Genomic DNA, 16,359 nt, shown 5'->3' on the forward strand with positions numbered 1-16,359 from the left:
CTTTATCTCTGGTCAGTGCCGTCTGTCAAATATCATGTCATATCTGTAAAGGTGGCGTTCACTCACTCTATTGTAAGGCTGCGCTCACAACATACAAAGCTTACATACATATATGTTTGCACCTCTGAGCGGTAGCTGTTTAGAACGCTGCCATTCAAAAACTATTCAAGATACGATCTTGCCGATTGCACAGGATGTTTTTGAATGTATAAACTATCGAAAAAGTGTGGCACTGGTATAGCCCCTTAAGTCGTTATACCGAAAAGTAGTTAGAAAGTCTTGCGAAAATTCCAATATACAATGTTAATATAACTTACTTTGATAAGACATAATATGCATATCTACTTTCCATTTTCAGTAAGCTATAGCAACAGCTTTAGTTTACAAATTCTTTCATATGCATTTAAATAAATTAAATTTTGGTTTGGAAAACTTTTAGCCACCTTTTTTAGCTTAACAAATTGAATAGCAATAACATTAATTCAAAATTCTTTCAGAATTGTAACACGTTTAGGTAAATTTTATTTTGGTTGAGAAATAATATCAAGTATATCGTCCTCTAAAATGTAAGAAATGTATCGTCAAAAAATACCAAGCTAAGTTTTTACTGATTACGATTCACAGCATTATACAAGGTGAATTCCAAAGTAAACAGGACTTTTTGAATCTAACGCCCCCGGTTGGTGCCATCTATATGTCGACTGGTGCATTAGAATCTTTATCGATTGTCCAGTGCGAATTTCATTACATTTCATCGATTGGAAGTGAAGTTATTGCGTTTTAAGTGTCAGTATGTTTGTGTTATCGGTGCGAAAATTAGCTTCAAACAAAGAGCCATCAGTAAATTTTGTTTTAAAATTGGTAAAGCTTTCACCGATACTTTTCAATTGATGAAACAAGTTTATGGCGATGATTGCCTATCCCGTAGCAGAGTGCACGAATTTTGGTTCTTCGAGCGGAGGAGAAAATAAAAATGCCGACGATGTGACATTACATTTTATTCTCTCTGTTTTTTTTTTTCAAATTATTTTCTGCTTATATAACTACTAAAGTGATTACATTTTTCTTAATCTATTTCTTTGTTTTTCTATTTTCATCTATTAGTTGTGTCTGGTTGGGATGATAGTGTACACATAACTCCTCCCTCCCTTAATGGAAAACTCTCCTGAGTTTGAATAGTATTGTCTTTCTTTTTTTTTAATTTTACAAGATATTAAAACTATTATTATAATCACAATAAAACTTAAAATTGATATTCCAATATGAGAGATATTTTTGTGATATTTTAATTCATTATTTACTTTTAAATTTTCTTAGTTTTTAAATACTAGGTTGTTAATTGTAATTTTATTAGTGAAATTGTGAGTATCATAGTTTGGATAATAAAATCTTTGATTTTTTGATATTTTAGTATTTGAGAATGTTTGGTATAAGATCTTAATTGTGCAGTTATTATAATGAATCAATGTAGTGTTTTTCAACTTAGTTTTCCTGTTGTCGCAATTCTAGTTTAGTTCTATGCCATTTGCATTTTTTATTAAAATAGTTTCTCCATCAATTTGAAAAATGTCTGTAATGCTATTTTTGATAAGTTCACAATTTAATAAGTAGATGCAATGTTTAGAAATTTGTAGTTCACTAAGGGTTTTAGCTTCTTCGAATCTATAAGTGACATTTTTGTATTCAAAAACATTTTCAATTTCTGCTGTTATTTCTCTACCTGCTGTATTTGGTATAGGAATAATAGTTTTTAATTGTACCGATTGAAATTCTTTTGGAATTTCGACCACGAACACTAACAAGTTTTCTTTATATTCCAAGGCGCATAATTTTATATATTGAAGTTTGTTGAGGTCTATGTTGTAATTATAAATTTCTTCATTTGTTAAAATGCTTGGGTGAAAAATACCACTTTTTGCTGAAATAATGTTTTCCTGAATCTGATTTACTGCGTCTTTGAGAATGTTTATCTTTATTGTTTGTTCATGAAGAATCAATATTTGGTCTGTTCTCTCTTGATACATTAAAGAATTCTTTCTTTCGTCTTGAATAATTTGTTTTAATTTTGTGAACGTGTTCGAAAAGAAATTATTAATTTTTATTTGGTGGTTGAGAGCTGTAATTGAATTATGTAAATTTTCATCTACTTTCTTAAGGTGATTTTCAATGTGTATCCTATCTCCATCATCCATCGTTCCAAATAGAAATTTATGTACAGAACCTATACCGTTAATTAAACCTCTCTTTTTTTCTACTAACTTCTTTTCTTGGGATTAATGTTTTGATTTTTTCTCTCAAGATTTCAATTTCATTAGATAGGGTGTAGTAATGTAGATGTGAATATGTTTGCGAGATTTTTGTTATATTATTTAGTATGTAAAGAATTTCAAGAGGGTCAATTATGTGAATTACGAGGTCAGATGATGTAACAATCTGTTTAGTGTTGGTGATAATTTCTGCGTATCCATTGTCGGTATGTATTTGATATACTTCCAGTGTAGCTGCAGTACTAACTATTACAATTGCTATCATCAATGTTATTTTGAAGATGTATTTGACCTAAAAAAATTATTTAGACGTTTAATATTTGTCGGGTGAATATTATCTAATGGCAATTTTCTATATCTTGGTTCGTATTTGTGCCGAACCGCTTTATAATTTTTTACGTAACCTTCTTTTTGAGTGTTCTTCTCTATTTCTATTTAGTTTTCCTATGCATTTTTCTTTAGTCTTCTAAAAAGTGTCTTTAATCAAATTTTTATCAGTTTTTCCATTTATAACCTCAAGAAGTGTGGTTCTAATTGTAGAATGATAAGATTTGTTATACCATTCTATGCTTTGAAATACTTTTTCCGCTGTCGAAAGGCTTGGTTTTTCAATTTCTAGGACTCTAATTCTTTCGGAGAGAGTATTATGAAATCTTTCGACATCTGAATTCCCAGTATGACTGTTTGGTTTTGTAAAATGAACTTCTATTTCTTCTTTCCTAAAAAAAATTTTTATGTTAATTGAGTAGAATTCATTATCTAATATTAACTTTTGATAGAAAAGAATAATCTAAGTTTTTCTATAATAGTTATACTGTTCTTCTTCTAGCTGAAATGCCATAGCAAATTTCGCAAATTTGTCTATAAAAGTAAGAAACTAACATTTTTTATTTATGTATCGGGTGATTTTTTAAGAGCTTGATAACTTTTTTTTAAAAAAAAACGCATAAAATTTGCAAAATCTAATCGGTTCTTTATTTGAAACGTTAGATTGGTTCATGACATTTACTTTTTGAAGATAATTTCATTTAAATGTTGACCGCGGCTGCGTCTTAGGTGGTCCATTCGAAAAGTCCAATTTTGGGCAACTTTTTCGAGCATTTCGGCCGGAATAGCCCGAATTTCTTCGGAAATGTTGTCTTCCAAAGCTGGAATAGTTGCTGGCTTATTTCTGTAGACTTTAGACTTGACGTAGCCCCACAAAAAAATAGTCTAAAGGCGTTAAATCGCATGATCTTGGTAGCCAACTTACGGGTCCATTTCTTGAGATGAATTGTTCTCCGAAGTTTTCCCTCAAAATGGCCATAGAATCGCGAGCTGTGTGGCATGTAGCGCCATCTTGTTGAAACCACATGTCAACCAAGTTCAGTTCTTCCATTTTTGGCAACAAAAAGTTTGTTAGCATCGAACGATAGCGATCGCCATTCACCGTAACGTTGGGTCCAACAGCATCTTTGAAAAAATACGGTCCAATGATTCCACCAGCGTACAAACCACACCAAACAGTGCATTTTTCGGGATGCATGGGCAGTTGGCCACCAAGATCATGCGATTTAACGCCTTTAGACTATTTTTTGTGGGGCTACGTCAAGTCTCAAAGTCTACAGAAATAAGCCAGCAACTATTCCAGCTTTGGAAGACAACATTTCCGAAGAAATTCGGGCTTATTCCGGCCGAAATGCTCGAAAAAGTTGCCCAAAATTGGACTTTCCGAATGGACCACCTAAGACGCAGCCGCGGTCAACATTTAAATGAAATTATCTTCAAAAAGTAAATGTCATGAACCAATCTAACGTTTCAAATAAAGAACCGATGAGATTTTGCAAATTTTATGCGTTTTTTTTAAAAAAAAGTTATCAAGCTCTTAAAAAATCACCCGATATATATCTGCGTAAACTATTTCATTTATATCTGATGGTGTTTCCGTTAATTGAAATTTTGATTTTAAAGGTTTTCTATCATATTTTGCTCTATTGCAAACATCGCAATTATTTATATATTTTTGAATCAAAACTTTCAAATTTTTCCAGTATATTAGTTTTTTCAATGTTTCATAATTTTCATTAATACCTACATGACCGGTTTCATTTTTATGATATGGAGCAATTTGTTTATAAACTTGTTTTTCATTTTTCATATCATTAGCAAGGAATTCACATCTAAAAAACTTTACCTGTCTATTAAATATTTGAATAAGCTTTTTCTGAACTATGTTGTACTGATTATCGGCTAAGTAAAAAACAATACCTACTTTTCCACTATTAACATATATGCCTACGACAAAGATCTATGGAATTGTTATTTTTTATATCTTCTGCGATAATAAAATTTTTCTTCGTGTTGCCTAGTTCTTCAGATTCCTTTTTTGTTAAAATGATTTGTGTATTGACGCGATTTACAATAGTACGTAAAATTGGAAAATGATCATTTACTTCCTCCTCTTGAGAGTGGATTGTAGCATTTGTGCTTATGTTATCTTCTTCCAATGAATGAATCTCGCCTGTGTTACTATCTATTCTACTTAGAAAATCGGCTACGTTATTTTCTTTTCCTTTCACGTGATTTATATTAATGTTGTATTCACCTAGTTTAATTAACCATCTTTGCAATCTTGGGTTAATGTCTTTTCCCTTGTTTTTTATTTTGAGCCACTTAAGTGGTTGGTGATCGGTTAAGAGATCAAATGCTCTGCCGTATAATATGTCACTGCCCTTCTTTTTCTGTAGTGGAATAACTTCTTTCGTGTTTGTTAAGTGTTCGACTAGCATAGCTTATAGGATGACTGTCCTGGGTTAATACTGCGCCAATTGCAAAGTCACTTGCATCGCTTGAAATGCCAAATTTTTTGTTAAAGTCTGGATATTTCAATATTGTTGGGCTTACTAATAAATTTTTAAGTTTTTCAAAGGATGATATTTACTGAGGTTCGCAAGTATTTATTTTAATATCCTTTTTAAATATTTTGTTTAACCATGTGCTACTTTACCATAATCTCTTACAAATTTTCTATAATAACCTGTTATACCTAGGAATGATTTAATTTAGTTTTTCGATTTTGCTTAAATTTGGTTGTAGCCCTTCTGTTGTTAAAGTGTGACCTAGAAATTCAGTTGTTTTCGCGAAAAATGTGTATTTATCTACCTGAATCTTTAAATTATGTTTTCTTAATGCTGAAAATATTTTGTTGATATTTTGGGTATGTTCTTCAATACTTGAACTAAAAATTAAGATGTCGTCTAAATAAACTACACATATCTTGTTGATATATTCCCTAAGAACTGAATTCATTAAACGTTGGAAAGTTGCTGGTACATTCTTTAGTCCAAAAGGCATTCTTATAAATTCAAATTGTCAATACATTCATTATCTTTTAACACATTATATTTCAATAATGATGTTGTAGACCCTGTTTCAATAAGACATTTAAATTTTGATTTTTTTATAGTCACTTCTATTATCGGTAACGATTGTTTTGGGCTGGCAACTGAAAATTTGATTGTTCTTGAACATGATATATTTCCATCGGTTCGGGGGGGTTTTGTCTCCTTTGGACTGAATTATATCTTCTAAATTGTTGAGAATTATTTTGCCTATTTTTTCCAAAGCTAAATTGCTCGGAATTATTTTGTCTACTTTGTCCAAAGTTAAATTGTTGATAATTGTCATTTTGGTTAGAATTGTTACGAAATTGTCTCTGCTGATTTTGTCCGAATTGAAAATTATTGGAATTTTGCATATACTGTTTATTATTGAAATTGCCAAAATTGTGAGCCAAAGAATTTCTATTTGAAAAATTTCTATAATTATTTCTTTGATAAAAGCCTCTCTAATGGTGCATATATTTCTACTAATCACTACACTACTTAAGTTGGGGTGTATCCCATTTAAAAATGTTTTTAGAATTAAACATTCGTTGTTAATTGGAGAAAATTCTATAGGCTTTATCCTATCGAAGTCATGTTTTAAATTTAGTTTATCTAAAATATCCTTTAAATTTTGAAAATATTGACTTACGTTATAGTTTCGTAGTACAATCGCCTGATTATAAAGGGTGTGGTACGACTCCTTTACTCCAAAATTCTTTATGAGTTCTTCTCTCATTTGCTGCCATGTTGGTGTAGGTCCCAAAGGCCGGATGACACTTGCTGCTTCTCCTTTAATTTTTGTTTTGACGTGAGCTGTGTTGCAAATTCCAACATTGATGGGTTGGAGTTGAATAAAGGAAGGATCATGTCAACGTCCCTCATGAACGATGATAAATCTTTGCCGTCAAAGTCCATGATTCTTGAAGCTTCCTTCAAAATTTGCGATCCTTTCATCTGAAGTGGTTGCTGCTCGCCTGGATTCATTGCTGATGTATCCTCTTTTAATACAACTGAACTTGTTGTTGTTGCTTTGTATGGTGCACTTCGCTCTCTCTGCGTCTTCTGAGTGTGGGGCATTAATCTTTAATTCCACTTTTCCTGGTAATGTTGATGGACGGAATGAAGCTATTCTTCGCCTTCACAAAGTGTAATCCTCGGAGTCGCTCTCCGACGTTCCAGATAACTTGTGTAGAAACAAAGAAAGTTTCATAAACTTGGCTATCTGTACCGACTGACTTATATATTTATATATATGTAAGAGACCTTTAAAATGGGAACTAATCTTAGGATTTGCTAAAGCTTACGAAACTACTAAAAACTGAAGTTTTTAGTATCGCTTAACTGTGCAGTTTGTGTTTACGGATTGCGCCAGTTTTGGTTCTTCGAGCGGAGGAGAAAATAAAAATACTGAAGATGTTATTTTTGTGACATTATATTTTATTCTCTCTGTTTTTTCAAATTATTTTTTGCTTATATAACTACTAAAGTGATTTTCTTAATCTCTTTCTTTGTTTTTATATTTTCTTATTATTGGAGGAAATACAATATTTATTAAAAGTAATCTTATTTTCTATTGAATGCAAACAAACATGACTGTGTGGTTTACCCGATAATGTCTGGGTTTTACTTACAGTCAAACATAAGGACCAAAACATGTCTGTATGCATTTGCATTATTTTCTTTTGTTCTTTATCTCTACTTGTTTCTTTTGTTCTAGTAATGTTTACTTGTTTTTCTTTTATCTTTTATTTTGACCAATTTACAATATTTTGTTGTGTGGTGTCTGGTTGGGGTGATAGTGTACACATTGTGTACTACACATAACTCACGAGTGGTTTCAACGTTTTCAAAGTGGTCGTGAGGACATAAATCACGATCATGTGGGCCAATCAATCTGCGTGATCACCGGAACTTCCATCGAAACTGAGCGTGAATTTATCAAAACCCAGCCGAAATCATCAATGAAATTCATGGAAATTGAACATCTTCAAAACATCGATTTATCGCATTTTGACCGAACATTTGGGCTTACGAAAGGTGTGTGCACGGTTTATTCCGCACAAATTGACTGACGATCAAAATGTGCTCAGAATCCAACATTCGAAGGACGATTATTTGACCAAAAATCACATTTTAACCAATAACCACTCCCCGTATTCACCTGACCTGGCACCGTGCGACTTCTTTCTTTTCGGAAAAATACATTTTCCCATGAAAGGAAAGCGTTATGCAGACGTAGACGCCATTGAAAAGGTTTGCACCGGCATACTGGCGGCCATACCGGCCAACGAGCTAAAACACTCGTTCGACATGCCGTGCAAAAAGCTGTATTGAAGCAGAAGGGGGACTATTTTGAATAAAATAAATTGATTTTGCCGAAAAAAAACATTTTTTCTGTTTTTTTAAGTCCTGTTTACTTTGAAACGCACCTTGTATGAACAAAATTAATTGTAATCTTCTGTTATCACATATAACCATTTATAAGTTTGATAATCACAAATAAACATCAAATTTCAATTACATTCCCATAATAGGTTTGAGTGTTGATTACGATCAAAGATTTCAAAATAAGAAAAAGTTTTCTTGAATTTTAAACAAAATTAATAAATTAGTTTATAAAAGACTATTGTTCAAATTCAAAACAATTTTTGCAAACTAAGTTGAACAGATTTTATTATAAATCTGCCCAGACTTATGGTTTTATTTGTAGTCTAGTCTTAATATTTCCTTGAGTGTTCTACATATCGTCACCTGAAATGCAAAATAACGTATCATCAAAAAATTCGAAATTGAATGCCTTATAGATTACGCTTCACTACTTCAAATTACTTACATAATATTACATATGTTCAATATTTTCTGGTTCTCCGATCAAATATAAACTAGTTTTAACCAATATTAAAATTTTGTTTCACTCATGTTCCATTTTATTTCGTGTTTCATTCATGCCACTGTAAATTTCCGAAAATGTTGTTACGTTATTTTGCATTTCAGGTGACGATATATTATGTTGCATTTAGGCGGTTGATGCAGTTTATGAGATGTACTTCTCAGTCAATGAAACAAGTTCGACTATTTGTATCTGAGAATACGAATATGATTAAAGATTCTTTCTAATAATCAATATTGTTTACACTTACAAGAAACTAAAATCGTTAATAAATGAAGAAATTTCATGCACTTTTATAATCGACGCTCCGTTACATTGTAAAAAGGTTTATTAAGTTTGCCACGAAATTTTTCTTTCGATCAGCGTCTGTCTGTCGATATATATACGGGAACTAGAGCCTCACAGTTTGAGATATCGAAAATTAGCACTAGTGTTGCTATCTAGAAATTTACGATTTCATCGTAAAGTTTGACATATTTGACGGTATTTTTTTTGTTTTTTTTTTTGTTTTGATAGATTGATATGTCAATATTGTAGAGTTTGGCCGTTTTAATTGTATGCATACTTAGAACGTTTGACATACGAACTTCATTGATACTATGCGCAAACTGATATTGCAAGTTCGTGTTGTGATCCATCATGAGATTGAAAGAACTATAGGCATTAGTGGGACTAGAATATATTCAATATTTCATAAACATTTGACTGTAAAAAATTGTTCACTTTTGATCACACACAATTTGTTTGTCGCTTACACATCGACTGAAACAACTGCAATTTTGAGTACTCAAAACATAGATTCGATCAATCATCCTCCGTATAGCCCCGACTTGACACCAAATGACTTCTTTTGAATCCCGTTCGTACAAAAATATGCTAAGAAAACGTATTTCGACACCTGAAGAGACGGTTGATGCATTCGAAAATCATGTTTTGGAAATACCTCAAGCAGAGTGAGAAAAGTGCTTCCACAACTGATTCAAGCGAATGCAAAAGTGTGTAGATCGTAATGGAGAGTGTTTTGAAAAACAGTAAGCAGAATTTCGATGATTAAAATTTGATTTTGTTCTCGTATCCCGATGCATAAAAAGCAACCTACATATAGCGTACATCTGCCAATGAAACTGACTGATCAAAATCAAGGTCTTGTATGGGATACCTTTTTTTTAAGGTTGCCATGAAACCGAAGTTAACGTTTTTTTTCTTGTTTTAAAAGCTAATGGATTTCGTAACAGATTTCACGAGGGTCCGAAAGCAAGTGAAATTAAAATGAAATATGATTGCTATAATAGCCATTTCCCAAAAAAACTAGTTTCTTGTGAAAAAATTTACACAATTTACGAAATTATTTTTAACATATTTATTGGTCGATTATTGCCTGATAAATAATATATATCTAAGAAGGAATATACATAGATGTCGGTCCAGCCGTATCTAAAAAAAAATTCCTCACGTTCTGTTAAGAATGTGTTTCGCGCGCTTCGCTCAACCTATGGTCAACATAATTCGCCTGTTGAGCGTACTATTGGAAACTGACTGACTGGTTTGACGTGTGGACCGAATTGGCGCGTTTTACGCCGAGATCTTAAATTGAAAGCGTAAAAAATACAGCTTGTACAAGAACTGAAGCCGCTTTAACTTGCCAAGTGACATCGCTTCGCTCTATGAGCTCTTGATAAACTCTAAGAAGATCGGACGTTTTTGAGGCAAATTTTTTTTCAGCGATGAGGCCCATTTCTGACTCAATGGGTATATAAGCAAATAAAATTTGCGCATTTGGGACCAAGAAAAACCTGAAGAGATTCGAGAGCTGCCATTTCATCCAGAAAAAACAACGGTTTGATGTGGTTTGTAGGCCGGTGGAATCATCGGTTCATATTTCTTCAAAAATGATGCCGGTGAGAACGTAACAGTCAATGGCGACCGTTATCGCGCCATGATAACCGACTATTTGATGCCTGAAATTGAAGCTCTTGACCTTGGCGAAATTTTTTTTCAACAAGACGTTGCCACTTCTCACACATCGCATCAATCAATCGATTTATTGAGAGAACACTTCGGTGAGCAGATAATTTCACGTTTTGGGCCAGTTGACCGGCCGCCAAGATCGTGTGATATCACATCGTTAGACCTTTTCTTGCGGACAATCGCGCTTCGATTCAGGCTTTTGAAACATCACGCGAGTCTTTCGCTAGTTACTAGGCGAAATGCTCGAACGAGTAAGCGAAAATTGGACTCAACGGATGGATATACCATCTGAGACGTGGCCACGTCCAACATTATATATATAAAAGTACAGAAACTTCAAATTTAATGGTTAGTTAGAAATATAAATATATGAGGACAGTGACCAGGCCATTTTTACCCAGAGACAGGAGAGTAACGCTACGATCAACCCAAAGAATTGGGTGCTGTTGTTTCGGGCGGAAAGATATGTAAGTTGTAACGAAGTGTCATAGAGAATTCTCGGTTCACCATTACATAAAAGGTACGCAACAGTGATCCATCTTAATATGCACCTCCCAAACGGTGAGCGCGTGTATTTTAGAAAGGCAAACCTGCGAGACCATGTTATACCACGGCTTATTACCACCCACACCGTATTATTCCCCCTGTGCGAAAAAGGCGAGTTTGCTCGCAAAAATAACCTTCCGATGCATGTGCCACAACCGATATTCCTACAGAAGGTCATACATTCGATGAAATAAATTTCAAGTCTATTTCTACTTGTAAAATAAAAATTTCAAAATTGATACATTTTATTTCCGCAGATGTGATTGTCGAAAAATTTGAAAATCTAACAAACAAAACTGTGTCAAAAGCGATCCTCAGAAAAAATTTGTGTCAACACCACCACCACGCGGATATTATAAGTATAGTATTTGTGTACAAGTTATTTTATTTTTAGTGTCTTTATTGAGTCTATTTTAAAACTAAACTTACAATTCACTTAAAACTATAGCTTAACCCAGTGGTTCCCAAACTTATTTTGTCTACCGCCCACTTTGAGAATAAATATTTTTTTAGCGCCCCCATTTTTTCACCTATTTAAAAACCACTACAACTTCAAATTAATTGTTGTGACCTATATATGTATATTAACGGAGAATTCTAAACGAAACTTTTACAATAACCAGCAACTTGAAACCTGAGCGCAGTAGGTAACATACAACGGCGCTTAGGTCTCAAGTTAATTCTTACGGGCTCCACCTGCCAATAAGAATTATTATTGAAACACAACTTTACAGTATTAAAACAGAAAATATTTTATTAAAAATAAAACTAAAATAATCGATCCATATATAAAAACTAATGTGAAGGATGAATCTGATGCTGTTTAATAAGTTTGTTAATATCAGGTTCCAATTTACTCAAGAACAGTCGCAAATCGCCACGTTCGGTAACAAGCAAACGATTTCTATTTTTAGTAAGCAGTGTTGTCACAGCACTAAATCCACGTTCACACAAATATGACGATGGGAAATGCTATCAAGAATCGTTGAACGATTGACCACAATCCTGGGTACAATTGTGAGATCGGTTTTTGTAGCCAAAATTCTTGGTAACCATTTTTGAACTTGATTTTTATTTCCTCGTTTGTTGTCAATTCTATAAGTTCCTCTTCCAGCTGAGGTGACATTGCTGTGTTGACATTTGAAAACGGATCCAACACCCAGTCTGATATTTCCAAGTTCAAAATGTCCTTGTATCGTTCGGTGAAGTCAATGTGGAGGTTTTCCAAATGTTGGCAGTAGGCAAACAATTCGTCGTTACTGCATGATACTGATAAATTCGGAAAATTGTGAAACTCACGTCTGCCCAGATTCTTTTTTGTGTAGAAGCAGTTTGGCTGCGAAAGCAACAACGACGTTTTTTGTTTTAATTAAATTTAGTTTATCGCCTTGCAGTTGGAGATTCATGTCGTTGAACAATTTATACTGGTCTGTCATGTAAGCTATATCATTCTTTAATGTTATGAGCTTGTCTTGAATTTCTGTATCTTTACTTTCTAAGAACTCTATAACAGAGTCAAACAGGTTGTAAAATCGAGTCAGACAATTGCCTCTTGATAGCCAACGAACTTCAGTATGAAACAACAAAACGGTTGAAATCCTCGTCATTAGTAACACAAAGCTGATGAAATAATCTATCATTCAAAGAGCTGTTGCGGATTTTATTGACCGCTTTGATGACATACGAGTATTGCAGTGATTGAAATAGTTTTTCACTTAAGTTTCTAGCAACTTAATGTTGTCTATGAATAACGCAATGTACACCAAGGACATCTGGAATTTTATTTTTTTAGTGCGCTACTAAGCCTTTATGGCACCCTATCATAGTAGCAACTGAAATAATATTTTTCAAAGGAATTTCTTTCTCATCGCAAAACTTTTCCAATATATTGAATATGGTTTCGCCTTTTGTGTCGGTCTCTAAATTTCTAGCAAATAATAGTTCTTCACATATTTTCTCATCTTTAATAAACCTCACGTAGGACAACAACAATGCTTCATTAGTTGGTAAAGTGGACTCATCGAGCTGAATTGAGAATTGGCCTGTCCTCAGGTGATCGCACAATGATTCTTCAATGTTTTCAGCCATTTCATCAATTCGTCTTTGCACAGAATTATTACTCAAAGGAATTTTTCGGATAATATCTGCGGCCGGTTTATGAAGCACGGTAGTTATTACTTCATTTATTGCTGGCAATATTAACTCTTCTGCGATGTTATGTGGTTTGCCTTTTTGAGCAATTAACAAAGAGATATTGTACGAAGCTCGAAGTCCGTCGTCATCTTGCTTAGCAGCCGCCGAAAATAGTTTTGCTATACTTGGCTGAGTATTATGCTTCTTCTCTAGGTCTTGAAAATATGCTACATTCTTGTCTCTCTTATCTGGATGCATTTTATTCAAATGAACTTGCAGTCTTGAAGGCTTCATTGGTTCATTCGAAAATGTTTTTAGACATAGAAGACACAAAGGCGAGGATGGGTTTGTGGGATTTTCAATGAATCCGAATTTAATGTATTCCGCACAGTATTGCCGTCTCTTCTTTTTTACTTCCGACATTGTTTTGCTTTGAAAAATACGTTTAACTTCGCGAGTAGTGTAAAGGAGGCGTAAGTAATGCTCATCTATTGCGCGCAAAACCACAAATGAATATAAAATAAATATTACATTGTTTATATAGGAATGCTTAAGCACAATTATTATATACATAGTAGTCCAAAAATATGAATTCTTATTTTTCCTAGAAATACATTTGTAAAAAAAGGATCTTTCTCCTTTTCGTATTATCTTATTTTTCCCAGAAATACATTTGTAAGAAAGGATAAAGATCCTTTTTTTATTTTCCACATAAAAGATTTAAGGAGTTCAAAAGCTCAAAACGTGCGCTACATCAGCTACCTACCCGACGTCATTTCGCAAGTGATAAAATAAATTATTCAAGAGCTCAAAGCATGCGCTACATCAGCTCGAACCTACCTACCCTACACCTTTGCGCAAATGATTATATTATGATAGCAAATGCCCACATACAGATTTGGCAATGGCAATAGCAATACGTTTGACAGTTAGTATTCTATAAATTCTATCCTGTCGAGATGCCCGTTATGAAACGGAGCGACCGATTGACATGATTTTAATTTTTTCTATATTCAATAAAATAGGACAGATATATGAACTACACGGAGAGAAATATAGAACCGAGTTTGAGCAATCTTTTAATTCATATTAGTTGATGTTCACAAGTTGTTGTTGAGAGTCGAGAGCTCATGTAGTCGTTGTCTAAGAGGCCTCCTAGCTAAATAAAATTACAAATAACCACCCAGGCCTCTACACAACGCCCCCGTTTTCTTTCTGGGTCTCTTACCGCCCCCCTTGACACCTGCAGCGCACGCAAGGGGGTGTTATCGCCCACTTTGGGAAACACTGGCTTAACCTATGCTACCGTCGCTGATCTACCTGTGGCTACCTGCCGTAGACGTTGGGAGTATGTTGAGTCAGCAATCAGCGGTATTCAGTACCATTTATTTTTACTGACTGAGCAAAAGTCAACAAGTAGGCACCGCTGATGGTTCTGATATTTCCAAGGTGATCCTCTATTTCAGCTGTGACATTATTAATTATAACAATGCCAGCGTCAATTTCGTTAATGCCCTTATTATGACTGGAAGAAGTTGAGAGGTTCGCCACTGTTCCCGTAATGAGCTGTTGACCGCAAGTGGTAGTTTTTAATGTTTTGCAAAATGTAGCAAACATAGATTTTTCGCATTCCACGGCGTACGCATTATTTCCGCATTCAGCAACGGTATTGGTTTCTCCAAAATGTAGTACTCGTCCTTGGTGCGAAACGGCGAATAAACTTTTTCTGTTATTTCCAATATCTTCTGTTGAATATGAGTATTTATCCTATACTGTTTGTTATTTGAGTCAACGAGCATATCCTGTATCATCTGTGGTCTCTGGAAGTCATCAAAGTCTGGGGTGCCGGCGATGATTTTAAGTGTCGTGCCTAAAAAGTTTAAGCTTCGTATTTGACGGTGGTTAACGTTCACTCTTCGCAATAGTGTTTCGATGTGCATTATATCAGAAGCTAGTATCTTCCTCATATGAGACTGGGGAAAAATATTTGTTAACCTTTAGTAGCCTGATTTACGAAAGTGATTTATTTTTATATAACTGTGTTTTCTTGAGGGTCTTGATGAAGGGAAAAATAGCTTTAAAAAATCACAATATTTATTTTACATATTTATTTAAAACAAAAAAAAACAAGTATTAATTTTGATACTTTAGGCATTACCGCAATAAAGAAATCAGATATACCTATGCATGAAATAATGCGAAACATTGATTGTTTTTATTATCGCATGACGACACTTTACACTTTTTAGAGAACCAGGAGGTAAGATTCCTACAATTATTAAATTTACACTTATTTCTAGAATCCATAAATATTTTTTTCATGACCAATACAATCGCAACGCACGTCAGTAGAGGGTAGTATTTGTACACCTGTTTACTTGTTCACTTTGCCGTGCAAGTAATATGTCATAGATAAAATAAAACAATAATGACATTTGATTTTTTTTTTTTTTATTTCGTTGTATAATATTCTACAACAGTAAAATACGTACAGCCAACCAAAAAAAAAACTAATAGTAATGTGAACATTCGGTTTAAAAGATTGGTATCAAAATTGGTACTCTACGTTATTAAGGGTTAAGTTTCTAGTCTCATCATTTATGATTGAATACATCGTCAAATTGATGTAGTGGGTCTAGGATAGGAATATAGTTACTGTTCGTATAGTCCGTGAGTTTTTCCTATAAAATTGTGGATAAAAGGGAGTACTATTGAGATAAATCTGCAATTAAAGAGTGACATTAATTACATTTATGTGTTAGGGTGGTCGAAGGTTGTCCTTATGAACCCTCCTACCTTTTATAAGAACAGTGGTCCCTAGATCCTGTTCAACTAATTCTTCTGTATAAAGTGTGGTAAGTTTATTGCCTAGTCTTCGGTTACCCTTTACTAAGACCTTATCGCCGGTCTTATACGTCATATTCTGACGACCCTTATTATGATATGAGAGGTCAGTGGTCTCTACCTTTTCTATGCTATTTCGAATTGATTCCGTAAAATTTACCGAGCCAGAATAAAGGATATCTTTAGGTTTTTTATTGCTAGTGGAATGAATTGACTTATTGTACTTTATAGTGGTTAATAAAATCAAATCAACAGTGTCATTCAGATTTCTTCCGAGTTTCGGGCACCTAGCTATTTCAGTCAAAGTACTCTGTGCCGCTCCAGCTGCCCGTTTGATGTACTATGA

At 33.8% G+C, this 16,359-nt stretch overlaps 1 protein-coding gene across 6 annotated transcripts in view; it reads left to right on the top strand.

The window, feature by feature from the left end:
• The window catches only part of LOC120779468 (probable cation-transporting ATPase 13A3), a 102,986-nt gene that overhangs the window by 60,155 nt on the left and 26,472 nt on the right, over nucleotides 1–16,359 (top strand). The window contains exon 1 of one of the 6 annotated variants that reach the window (XM_040111737.1): nucleotides 15,354–15,429. The exons of the other annotated variants lie outside the window; for them this stretch is intronic. The gene's annotated coding sequence lies outside the window, so the exon portion shown is untranslated. Of the gene's footprint in view, nucleotides 1–15,353; nucleotides 15,430–16,359 lie in introns of those variants that run through there. 6 annotated transcript variants of the gene reach the window in all.

The sequence above is a fragment of the Bactrocera tryoni genome, unplaced genomic scaffold (genome assembly GCF_016617805.1).
Source record: "Bactrocera tryoni isolate S06 unplaced genomic scaffold, CSIRO_BtryS06_freeze2 scaffold_11, whole genome shotgun sequence".
Taxonomy (NCBI): Eukaryota; Metazoa; Arthropoda; class Insecta; order Diptera; family Tephritidae; genus Bactrocera; species Bactrocera tryoni.